The 11,729-nt window shown below is 40.9% G+C and overlaps 1 protein-coding gene across 4 annotated transcripts in view; it reads right to left on the bottom strand.

Annotated features, from left to right (window-relative positions):
- Nucleotides 1-11,729, bottom strand: part of LOC309478154 (uncharacterized protein) — a 59,892-nt gene that overhangs the window by 26,948 nt on the left and 21,215 nt on the right. The window lies entirely within an intron of this gene.

The raw sequence follows: 11,729 nt of genomic DNA, 5'->3' as shown, positions 1-11,729 counted from the left end.
TTTTACAGCATGTTTAAATTGTCATTTTTGGGGGCTCAGAAAAACGCGCTGTTTTAGTGTGTGCCCTTTAAATGCAAATAAGCTGCTGCTGCACGGCACAGGGGGGCGGAGCTTCATGAGCTCGCGCTCAGTCTCTCAGGACAATTTCATCTCACGGAATGATGATAATATCAGAAACTCTCAGTAACGGTGTTCATTTTGACCCGGAGTCGGACAATAATGCCTACAGAGTCAGAGTGCTGTATGGAGATGGAACAGGTATAGTTTAGTAGTTTAATTACGGTTATAACATATTTGTCATCTGGTTGTATGTATCCACTATTAATAGCCTACAAGTCTGCTGTTTCGGACCAGGGCCGAATGATGATCAAACATATACTGATGAGTTTATATGAAGGTTTATTGTACATAACACAAAAGATGAAGCGTCAGTTTTACTCCAGAAAATCACCGTAAGAGCGGAGTAAACACAGTATAAGAAGTGCGCAAGTACATAAATGAATTTCGGTAGAGTTGAGGGAGCATTTTCTTTAAAAACAAAATAATTCCACCTCGTCTTCAGCGGCTGCCTCAGATTTCGGGAGTAAATAGAGAGAGCTATGTGGATTAATACATCCAGCCACACAACACCTACAACGCTTGGGAGACATTCTCCTCAGTGCAGCAGCACTCGTCAACACTCGTGGGCGGGGCCTGTGCTGTAGTGACGTCACTAAAACAGCATTCTGAAAACAGGTCGTTGGGAGACACTACTGATGATTTATGGGGATTAATAAAAAAGGAGTGAGTGGATTTGTATCACTATTGGGTGGTTGTGTACACACACTGCCAACACACATTTATGTCCAAACAGCATGCAAAAGTGAATTTTGTATAATAGGTCCCCTTTAAGTAAAAAGTTAATTGTTTTATTGCCTTGATTCTCCATCTTTTTTTTTTTTTTTGGTTCACGCTGCAGGATTGCTGAATGTCTAAAGAAACGTTATCAGCATGATGATGTAAAACTACATTTCTTGTCTATTACCACCAACACCATCATTTACTACCAATGATGAAAAAAAGCGCAGTTAAGGCCAATTCACACCAAGAACGATAACTAAAGTTATATTTGCATCCACACCAACGAATAATAACGGTCTGTTTATTATAAGCTTGCACGGTGCGGTTTCAAATTGTGTACAACATGTCACTGAACATGTTTTTGCTGTTCTTGTTGCGTTTACACAATTTTAACCAGCAGATGTCCACAGCAGGCTATTTTTCAAGTGAATATAGTGTAATCAATCTAATCTAATAGTGGAGTAAAAACAAGTCTTTTTCACTGCAACAAAGGAATTAAGACAATGTTGCTGATACCTGAGGTAATTTTATGTTTCACTGTTTGCTAGCCTGGCATAATGATCTCATCTCCATTAATACTTCTCAATATTTTTTCAGATTGTAGACAAAAAAAAAAAAAAACATTCTGAAAGTGATTCCAATTATATAGTGCCTCTATATCGTTATCGTTATAGTTGTGGTGGTGTGAATTCTACTAGTCTATCTCTATCGTTAACTGTATAGTGTAAGTGTACCCTTTAAGCCCACTTTCAACTCTGAAGTCAAATTAAAAAAAGAGAAAATAATATTTTATGCTGCCCATTATTTTACCCATCCAGTGATTTGTTACTTCCCTGGCATTTTTTATTCCATACCAATCACATTTGGCAATGTTGAGTTAACCCCACCCATGTGCACGCTGTCTCTGGGGACTCACACAGAGTCACCCCAAAACTCTGGTGTTTCAGGACCCTTCAGAAATCAACACATTTCTGCAATTTTCAGCCATTTCTTTGGTAACTACATTGATATTATGTTAAATAAGAGATACATGTATTGTTTTTTGTGTATGAACAAATAGTACTTTATCATTTTATATCATTTTCCTTTAAATGGAAAGACGAGTTTTATGAGCTTGAGTTCAAAGCTAATCTCTAGATCAGACTGCCAAAGAATTGAGCATGTGAACTGCAAACAATAAATGTTTTGTGATACATTTTACATCAATTTACAAATAAATACATCATAAATTGTTTTGTAAAGAAGATTATTTTCATAAATTAACTTTTTTTTTTAAATATAGGCTTAAATGGTACAGTGCCACAAAACACATGCAAACTATAGCCAACACAAGCTAACTTTGAATGAAAACATTTCTCAATGTGGGCACAATGAAAATTACTTTGATACTTAGTCCACAGTATATTTAAGCTCCATGCATGTATTTGTAAACATATCTTACATTTTTAAAGGAAACATTGTCTTTTTTCACCATTACTCACTGTGAGTATTTAAGCTATTTTTTTTTTGTGAAAATGACTCGTTTTGCGAGATAAGACCCTAATTTCTCGACTGGGATCGTGTCGAGACTTTAAAGCTGCACTGAGACGGACATTTGAACCTTCTTTGAACATTTGAATAGTTGGTTGCCATTGAAGTCCATTCTGTGTAGAAAATTCCTCAAAAACCTTAATTTCTTTTCGACTGAAGAAAGAAAGACATGGACATCTTGGATGACATCGGGGTGAGTAAATTATCAGCAAAAAAATCTTTTGAAAGTGAACTAATCCTTTAAGGCTCCATACTCCAAGCTGACTTAAGGCTCCAGACCATCGGCCACTAACACCTACTCATCCTACCCAGGGCTCTAATCAAACTTTAGTAAAAGGATTTTTATTTTATACTTCCCTGTCACTGAATAAATATATTGATGTTTTACTTCTTTAAAATCAATACATTTTTATATTTTGTGAATCAATGACAATCAATAACATCTAAAACTAGATACTAGTAGACTGAATAATAACCTGTATTTTGCTAATTTGGGAATCCCTGATTTTGTTTTTAATTTGTACATCTTCAGTTGAACAATTCAAATCATAATGATTTTTACAATGGGAATAAAACATCACTGAACTTACTTAAGCTGGAACATGAGGGACAAAGTCAAAATAAGGTAACTTTACAATAAAATATACAATTTACAGATCAAGACTCAGACAGCAACATCGGCCCAGATCCGGCCCAGATGTGGTAGACCTGGAGTCCACACGGCCAAGATGTGGACCGGATCTGGGCCGACACCATGTTGCTGTCCGGGGAATCATAAGAAAAACACTCTCTCAATACAAAACGCCAACAGCATCTCTCTTCCACATCAGCATCCACGCTGTATCTCAAAGAACGCCAATCCTCGAGGCTTTTTCTTCGTAACATAAATTCTATACCAATTCAAGATGCAATGAATGACAATAATTGTGCATCACCGCGTAACAGCCAAATTCCATGATTACTGAATTTAAACTTTGGGCTTGATATGAAGCTCAAAGTGTAAATTCAGTAATCCTGGAATTGTTTCTAAACGACTATTTGCACCTGAATAATTGAGAGTGATTGTAAGTGTGATGATCATCTGCTAAATGAGCAACAACGACCACAATTCACTCCTTCAGTCAGTGAAGCTCCCACAGCCGTTCATGAGAGTTTAAATGCTGGGGAATATTCCCATCTTCCCACAGGAGAAGAAGAAGCAAGCAGGAGGAATTACTCCAGGAGAAACTACTGACATACTATTGTAAAGATGGAGATTAAGGAAGAATCCTGCAGAATAAAAGATGAAGATACAGAGGAACAAATAGGTTGGTGTTTTCCTTCATTCTCTTTAATCACTGATGAAGAACATTAAGATGAAAACTGACATAAAAATAACATTTAAAACTAGATACTAGTAGACTCAGTAGTAAATTGTATTTGTGCTTAATTGAGATTTTGAACAATGTTTATTTTTGTTTCTCATTTATCCTTTTATTAAATTATGGGAATTTTTTTATTTTATTTTAGACCTGATGGAAGTGAATGAAGACAAACTGCATCAGTTTCAAAAACCTCATTATTTCACAAATGAAAATGGAAATGCAGTCGTTTCAAAGACTGAAGAGAATTTCACACAGAAACAAGCTGGAAAATCTGGAGTCGAAGGATCTTTAACCTGCTCTGAGTGTGGAAAGAGTTTCATATATAAATCATATCTGAACAGACACATGAAGATTCACACTGGAGAAAGGCCTTATACATGCACTCAGTGTGGAAAGAGTTTCACTTATAAACATACTCTAAATGATCATCTGGTCTCTCACTCTGGATTGAGACGATTCAGCTGTGATCAGTGTGATAAAACATTTGTCGTGGCATCAGCCTTACAAAAACACCTTAAAGTTCATGCTGGTGTGAAGCCTCACTTTTGTTCTGTATGTGGAAAGAGTTTTTCACAACTGGAACATTTAAAAGTGCATGAGCGTATTCATACTGGTGTGAAACCTTATGTGTGCTTTGACTGTGGAAAGAGCTGCACTTCATCCAGCAACTTAATACAACACCAGAGAATTCATACTGGAGAGAAACCGTACAAGTGCTCACACTGTGGAAGGTGTTTCGCTCGGTCAGATTCCTTGAAAGCTCATGAGATGGTTCACACTGGAGAGAAACAGTACAAGTGTTCACACTGTGGAAAGAGTTTCGCTCGGTCAGGAAACATGAAAGATCATGAAAAAGTTCATACTGGAGAGAAACCGCACCAGTGCTCTTCATGTGAGAAGAGTTTCAACCACTTATCAAATCTACAGAAACATAAGAAAAAGCATTGCCCGAAGGTGTGTAAGTGATCAAAGTTTAGATCCATGACTTGTAATTAATTTGATATTCAGACTAAGCAAAAGATGGAATTACCTTTAATACAGTAATTTAATCTAAAATTAGTAGGAAGGTTAAAATGGAAGATGGAAATGCAGTCGTTTCAAAGACTGAAGAGAATTTCACACAGTAACAAGCTGGAAAATCTGGAGTCGAAGGATCTTTAACCTGCTCTGAGTGTGGAAAGAGTTTTATCCAATTATGTACTCTACTGAAACATAAGAAAAAGCATTGCCCGAAGGTGTTTAAGTGAGCAAAGTTCACTTCCATAACTTGTAAATAAGCAAAAGATGGAATTACATTTAATGCAGTACTTTAATCTAAAATTAGTATTGAAGTTTGATTGTTCGATAAGGGGAACTGGTTAAAATGGTTGTGAATTGTATTCTAAGTGTTGCATGTTTTGATCTTCCGACACCCGTATTGATCCTCTGTTGTGTTGCACATGCGCAGTAAACACTGAGTGTTACCTGTATACAAGATTAACTGAACAGTAAAGCAACAATGTGAAAATACTTGTGTCAGTGTCATCGCTCAAGCAGTGCATGGTCATCTCATACAGATGTACAAGAATAATAGTTCAGAAAACTAGTGTGTTGCTATAAAACACTATAATTTCTGAACAGATGTGTTTTGTTTCTTTGTGGTTTAATTATTTTCATTTTTGTAAGTATCATTCATATCACAAACAACTTGTTTTTAGTCTCGCTGTTTATAGGTAATGCATTGAGAACATATTGAAGACTTTATTTGATTGAATCACTCTCTGCATATTGTTAAAATGTAAGAAATAAAAAATGACCAGAACTTGTGATTTATTTAGGTATAATGAATAGATTTAATTTAGTTTTCATTAAATCAAGGGGTTTAACATTGTATTCAGCATTGCTAATGAACCAGTAGTAGTAAACACTTGGCACCAATTGTTTTTTTATGTATATTTGAAGAGGCGATTCCTCTCATAATATGGACTCGACAAACACATCACTGAGGAGAAGATGAAATTGATACTTGTTCTACAGCTGCTATCTATTTATGAAATAAGGTTTAACACTAGAAGTGCCATGGCAGTCATTTTGACCATTTTGAATTTTATATCTGCAATAACTTTGTAAAAAAAAAAAAAAAAAATCCTGCTGGTACCTGACTTTTCCTAAAAGTGTCTGTATTTTCATTTAAAATGTTTTTCATATAAATTACACATAAGGCAAAAAACAAATGAACATATTTACCTATTTCATCCATAGACGGTCATATTGACCGCACTGACTTTCGCGGTATTATTATACATAAACCAATGTACACAACAAGAATATGTGGTAAAAAATACAAAAAACATATTCCACAACAAATCATTTAAATGTAATGATATTCAGAACAGAACAAGAAAAGAAAAAAAAAACTATAAACAAGCCAAAATTAAATACTTTATAAGCGAAAGTGAAAGTAAGCGGCGTTGGGCTCACGTAACTCTCTAATTAGAATCAAAATGTTTCAACATTTGCGATGTATTTGGATGGTAAACTATTCTTTATTATAGGCTTTGTACTTCACTCACGTTCCAATATCGACGGAAAAAATCGCCCTCTTCACATGCGCAAAATGGTACAAACTGTACTAGGCTACTGACTATATAAACAGAGCAGTGGAATTTTTATATGTTAGGTTGACTATTTTATTATTATATTTTATTATGGCTATAATGAACAGGCTGCAATGTCAAGATTGCAATACTGGAATATGGGGTGTGTGTGTGTGTAAGGCGCGGGCGCGATCGAACAGTGGAAACATGAAAACATATAGGCTACTCCGTCATTTTGTTCAGGACATCTACGGATATTATTTATTTATAAATGTATAATTAAACTGGTTTAAATGTACAGTTTTGTGTTGTTTTGTTTTTAAAAGATATCCTAATACAATAAATGCATTAATCTCTCAATTGGGTATTTATCATTAAAGGAACCGTATGTAAGATTGTGGCTAAAACTGGTACTGCAATCACTTTCAAATTACTGTAGAGCGGTGTATCCCCTCCCCCTCCCCCCTGACTCGAGGTTGCCAGTTAGGCTGCAGGATCCAGCAGGAACGTAGGCTGCTACAAGGAGCTTCCAATGGCAAGTGACAAGTCCTACACAGTACGTTTTTTTTCTTACTTTATCACAACGTATTTCGGATTCATAACGAGGTCTTTTAGGTTTTGTAACATTAGACATTTTTTATCCGACATGTTTGTAGCTGCAGCTGTGGTAACTAGAGCAGAGCTGGCAACCCGGATGCCGAAACACTACTGACTTCGTGATTGATAGATAGGTGGAGGGTGGAGCATCAGGCCAAAACACAACATGACAACATCAACATCAGTTGAGGGCTGCAACTTCACTTTTAAATGACAATATCCTGGCCGGACTACTGTTGTCAGTGATATAAGTATTTGAAATGAACATGATTTCTTAATGTCTAGTGACATATCAGGGCCATTTTATGATTAATTGAAATACATTTCTTACATACGGTTCCTTTAAAGATATAGAGTTTGGAATCTAGCGGTCAAAATGGCCGCTTGCGGCAGTTCTAGTAGTTATGGAATTCTGGCACTTCTAGTGTTAAGGTATTTTAGGCTCTTACATTAACTATATGGTTATATATGTTATATTTTGACAAACAATTATGTCCAAAAAAGTAATGAAAATTAATTTATTTTGAGCAGATTTTGTGTACAAGTGAATCGAACTATGGCATAAAGTTTTTTTTTTTTTTTTTGGCCCATTCCTTGGTTCCCTATACGAAGCCAATCTAGCGGTCAAAATGGCCGCTTGCGGCAGTTCTAGTAGTTATGGAATTCTGGCACTTCTAGTGTTAAGGTATTTTAGGCTCTTACATTAGCTATATGGTTATATATGTTATATTTTGACAAACAATTTTGTCCAAAAAAGTAATGAAAATTAACTTATTTTGAGCAGATTTTGTGTACAAGTGAATCGAACTATGGCATAAAGTTTTTTTTTTTTTTTTTTGGCCCATTCCTTGGTTCCCTATACGAAGCCCGTAACTGGACTGGCTTCTATTAGGATTCTTAACTTTACTCTTCTATGAGCCTCAGGCATCCTGCCCTGGGCTATAGTGTGGAGCAAAGTTTTAAGCACGCACAGCATTTTGAAGGGGGTTCCCATAGCGTAAGCTAGCCTTACGCAATACGAGAGACCTCTCAAAAAAGAATGTCTTGGTTACTAACGTAACCTCGGTTCCCTGAGATGAGGGAACGAGTATTGCATAACCCGCCGTGCTACTGTGCTTCGATCAGGGGATCGCTTCACGGTGCGTGTCCACTGGCACGGAGCGAGCGGAGCGGAGCGAGCGTTTTCAACTCATTCCTATGGAAGTTGAGCTTTACGCTCGCGCAGTGCATTTTGGGATTGACAGCACACCGGAGAAAGCATTGAGAGCAACCGAGAGCGTCAAAAGGTTGGGAAGTTCTCGACTTTATGCAAATATCAAGCAAAAAACGCTGTCGGCAGCCAATTGCTGTGAGGTTTCGGGATGTGACGTCTGTTTTGAGAGTTAAAAAATATGCAGATTGTGCCGGTGTTATTGCTGGATTTAGTACGTAAATAGTTTTGTTTACGAATTGGCTTTGCAGTTGTTATATATATGTTAAATATTTTATTTTAGATGTGTTCATTGTGATTATATTGGCTGGCTTTATAAAAGTTTATAAAATTGAAAGGATATCTTTGCTTGGTGCATTTGGAAACAAAACTTGTCTATTTCTAAATGTAATCGCGTGCATCTCTGATGATTATACTGTGTGTGTGTTGAAAAAAACGTAGATTAAACACACTCGCAACAGATACACCCCAAAGCAGAGACGTTATAGCGTTGCCAGCGGCACTGCGCAGAGTTTTGCTGCTGTAGTGGACACGCATCGTAAGTCGATTTAAAACCTGATTCCTATGGCTGGTTCTGTGTTTATTTAGATGTAAGCCACGCCCATTCAGGGCGCGAAGTGACCCGATTGGTTCGCGCGTCAGAGCCGCCTTGCCATAGGCTTATGCAGTTGCCCCAGTGCATTTTAAAAATTTGCTTCAGTATTCTCGAGAAAAGGAGTTACCTTATCAAGTCGGTCCCTCGACATTACGTATGGAGAAATCCATTTTCCTCGAAATGCTGAAGCCTGATTTGAAAAACTCTTTTGCTTGCAAATAGCCAATGGCCTCAGAATCTTTCTTCTTCACCTGGAGCCTGGTTTCGCCGTGGATTCACGCAAACCGAGTGGACAAAGTGGATTATCCCCTCTCGCGTTCCGGCGGATTTTGCTTAAAAACGAAGAAAAAATGTCTCTTTGCCGCATGTGTGGTGGTCCTATCGACTTCCCGGACGCACACGAGCAGTGTGTGCTGTGTCTGGGTCGAGCCCACGCGGAGGCGGCACTCGAAGGATCAAGTTGTCGAGCCTGTGAGGAACTCCCTATCAAGATCCTTCGTTCAAGGCTGGCCGTTACACGCTCTGTCAATGAACCTCTCACCTGAGGCTAGTTACCGCCCTCCGAAGGAAGCATGGGAAATGGTCTCTTTCGGGTATGGTGAGGACGACGCCATGTCCACGAGCGCCTCCGACCCGGGAGCATGGTCTGAGGCTCCTTCAGAAGCCACCCCGACCTTGCTGGACGCGGAGCTCATGGCTATCCTTACGGAGGCAGTAGCGGACTTGGAGCTGGACTGGGCAGCTCCCAAAGAACAGCCGTCTAGGAAGTGGATGGTCGGGGCCTGAACCGGCGCTTCGCCAGAGGCAATTCAGGAAACCCGTTTCGGCACAAAACAGGCCTCTAGCAGCCAAGGGCGGCCGGCGGACAAGAAGGGGCAGCGTTCCTGATCCAGACCACCCTGCTTCGGCGGCGTGATTATGTCAGAAGTATCAGAACAGAGCACCCCACTGCTACGGGCAGAAATCTCCTCTCTCCTGGCCAAAAAAGCATTAGAGATAGTGCCCGGGGAACAGAGAAATCGCGGGTTTTACAGCCGCTATTTTCTAGTCCTGAAAAAGGATGGAGGTATATCTTAGACCTGAGATTACTGAACAAAGCACTCGCGAAACGCGCGTTCAAGATGATTACGGTGAAGCAAATCCTCGCGCATATTCAGCCCGAGGATTACTTCATCGCAGTAGATGTGAAGGATGCGTACTTTCACATTCAGATAGCCCCGCATCACAGGCGCTTTCTGCGTTTTGCATTAGAAGTTTGCATGTCGCATACCAATTCAAAGTGTTGCCGTTCGGGCTGGCTCTGCCCCCCCCGTGTATTTACAATGTGCATGAATGCAGCACTCGCACCCCTGAAGCTCAGTGGGATGCACATACTGAACTATCTCAACGACTGGCTAGTCATCACTCAATCGAGAGGCGCTCTCGAGGAACACAGGTGCAGACTCCTCGCTAATCTGACATGCCTGGGACTGTCTGTGGACATACAGAACAGCATGCTTCAGCCGAGCCAGTCAATCACATTCCTGGGTATGGTTCTGGACTCGCGCACGATGATCGCACGCTTATCAGAGCCGAGGATCCAATCCATTCACAATACTCTAGCCCTCTTCGTTCAAGGCAGAGCTGTCCCCTTAAAAACGTTTCAGAGGCTACTGGGTCTGATGGCAGCCGCAGCCTCCGTCTGCAGATTGGGCTTGCTGCACATGAGACCGCTGCAACACTGGTTGCAAAGCCGAGTGCATCCGCAGGTGTGGAGAGCGGGGACAGAACGCCTTATCATATGCGTTCATGTCTCGAGACTCTGGCACCTTGGTCCGGCACGACCATGTACGAACAGGGTGCTGCTATGGGCAGAGTGGTCAGACAGGTCCGTTCGTGAAGGACCATCATGTTCTCATTAGAACGGACAACATGGCGGTGGTGGCATACATCAATCGCCAGGGAGGGTTGCGCTCGCGGTCCCTGCATGGCTTAGCGAGGCAGCTGCTCTTGTGGACGGATCGGGTACTTTTTTCGATCCGAGCAGCGCACGTACTGGGCAGTTTGAATTGCGACGCGGACATGCTGTCCAGGGACGGCATTGTACACGGAGAGTGGAGGCTACACCCGCAAACTATAAATATGATCTGGAATCTCTTTGGCAAAGCGGAGATCGACCTCTTTGCTTCAGAGGAGAACTCCCACTGCCCACTGTTCTTCTCGCTGACAATAGCTCCCCTGGGAGGGGACGTGCTGTCGAACCGCTGGCCCAAAGGGCGGAAGTATGCATTTCCCCCGGTCAAATTAATGCTGCTAGTGCTGCAAAAGATCAGGGAAGAGAGATGTGCGTTGATTCTAATAGCGCCCAAGTGGCCCAACCAGTCGTGGTTCCCGGAATTAGTGAACATGTCGCAGCTCCCCCCATGCCGAGTCCCGCCGAGAAGGGACCTTTTATCCCAGGTGAGGGGCACCATATGGCACCCCAGCCCAGAGCTGTGGGACCTACATGTGTGGCAGATCAATGCGGAATATCACAGCGAGTGCTGCAGACAATAGCAGAAGCTAGAGCCTCTTCGATGAGGTGCTTATACGCTCTGAAATGGAAGGTGTTTGCTAACTGGTGTATTGGCAGACGGGAAGAACCCAAAGGTTGTGATATTTCCATTATTCTGACCTTCCTGCTGGAATGTCTGGACGCTGGCAGCTCTCCGTCTACAGTGAAAGTCTACGTAGCCACTATCGCCGCCTTTCGTGACATGCTAGATGGCCATTCGGTGGGGAAAAACCCCCTGATAACGAGCTTTCTCCGGGGGGCGAGGCAGCTAAATCCTCCCTGCCTTCGCCAGATGCCAGTTTGGGACCTATCGTTAGTGCTCAGTGCACTCTTCGACCCACCCTTCGAGCCAGCCGAATCTAGCGACCTTAAAGTGCTCTCAGTTAAGAGAGTTCAGTTAAGAGAGTTCCGCGCTAGCCTACGGGAAACGAGTGGGAGACTTGCATGCCCTGTCAGTGAACAGTGAATGTATGCAGTTCGGACC

This window comes from Leuciscus leuciscus (genome assembly GCF_965113295.1).
Source record: "Leuciscus leuciscus genome assembly, chromosome: 16".
NCBI lineage: Eukaryota > Metazoa > Chordata > Actinopteri > Cypriniformes > Leuciscidae > Leuciscus > Leuciscus leuciscus.
This window is presented reverse-complemented; position numbering and strand designations above follow the sequence as displayed.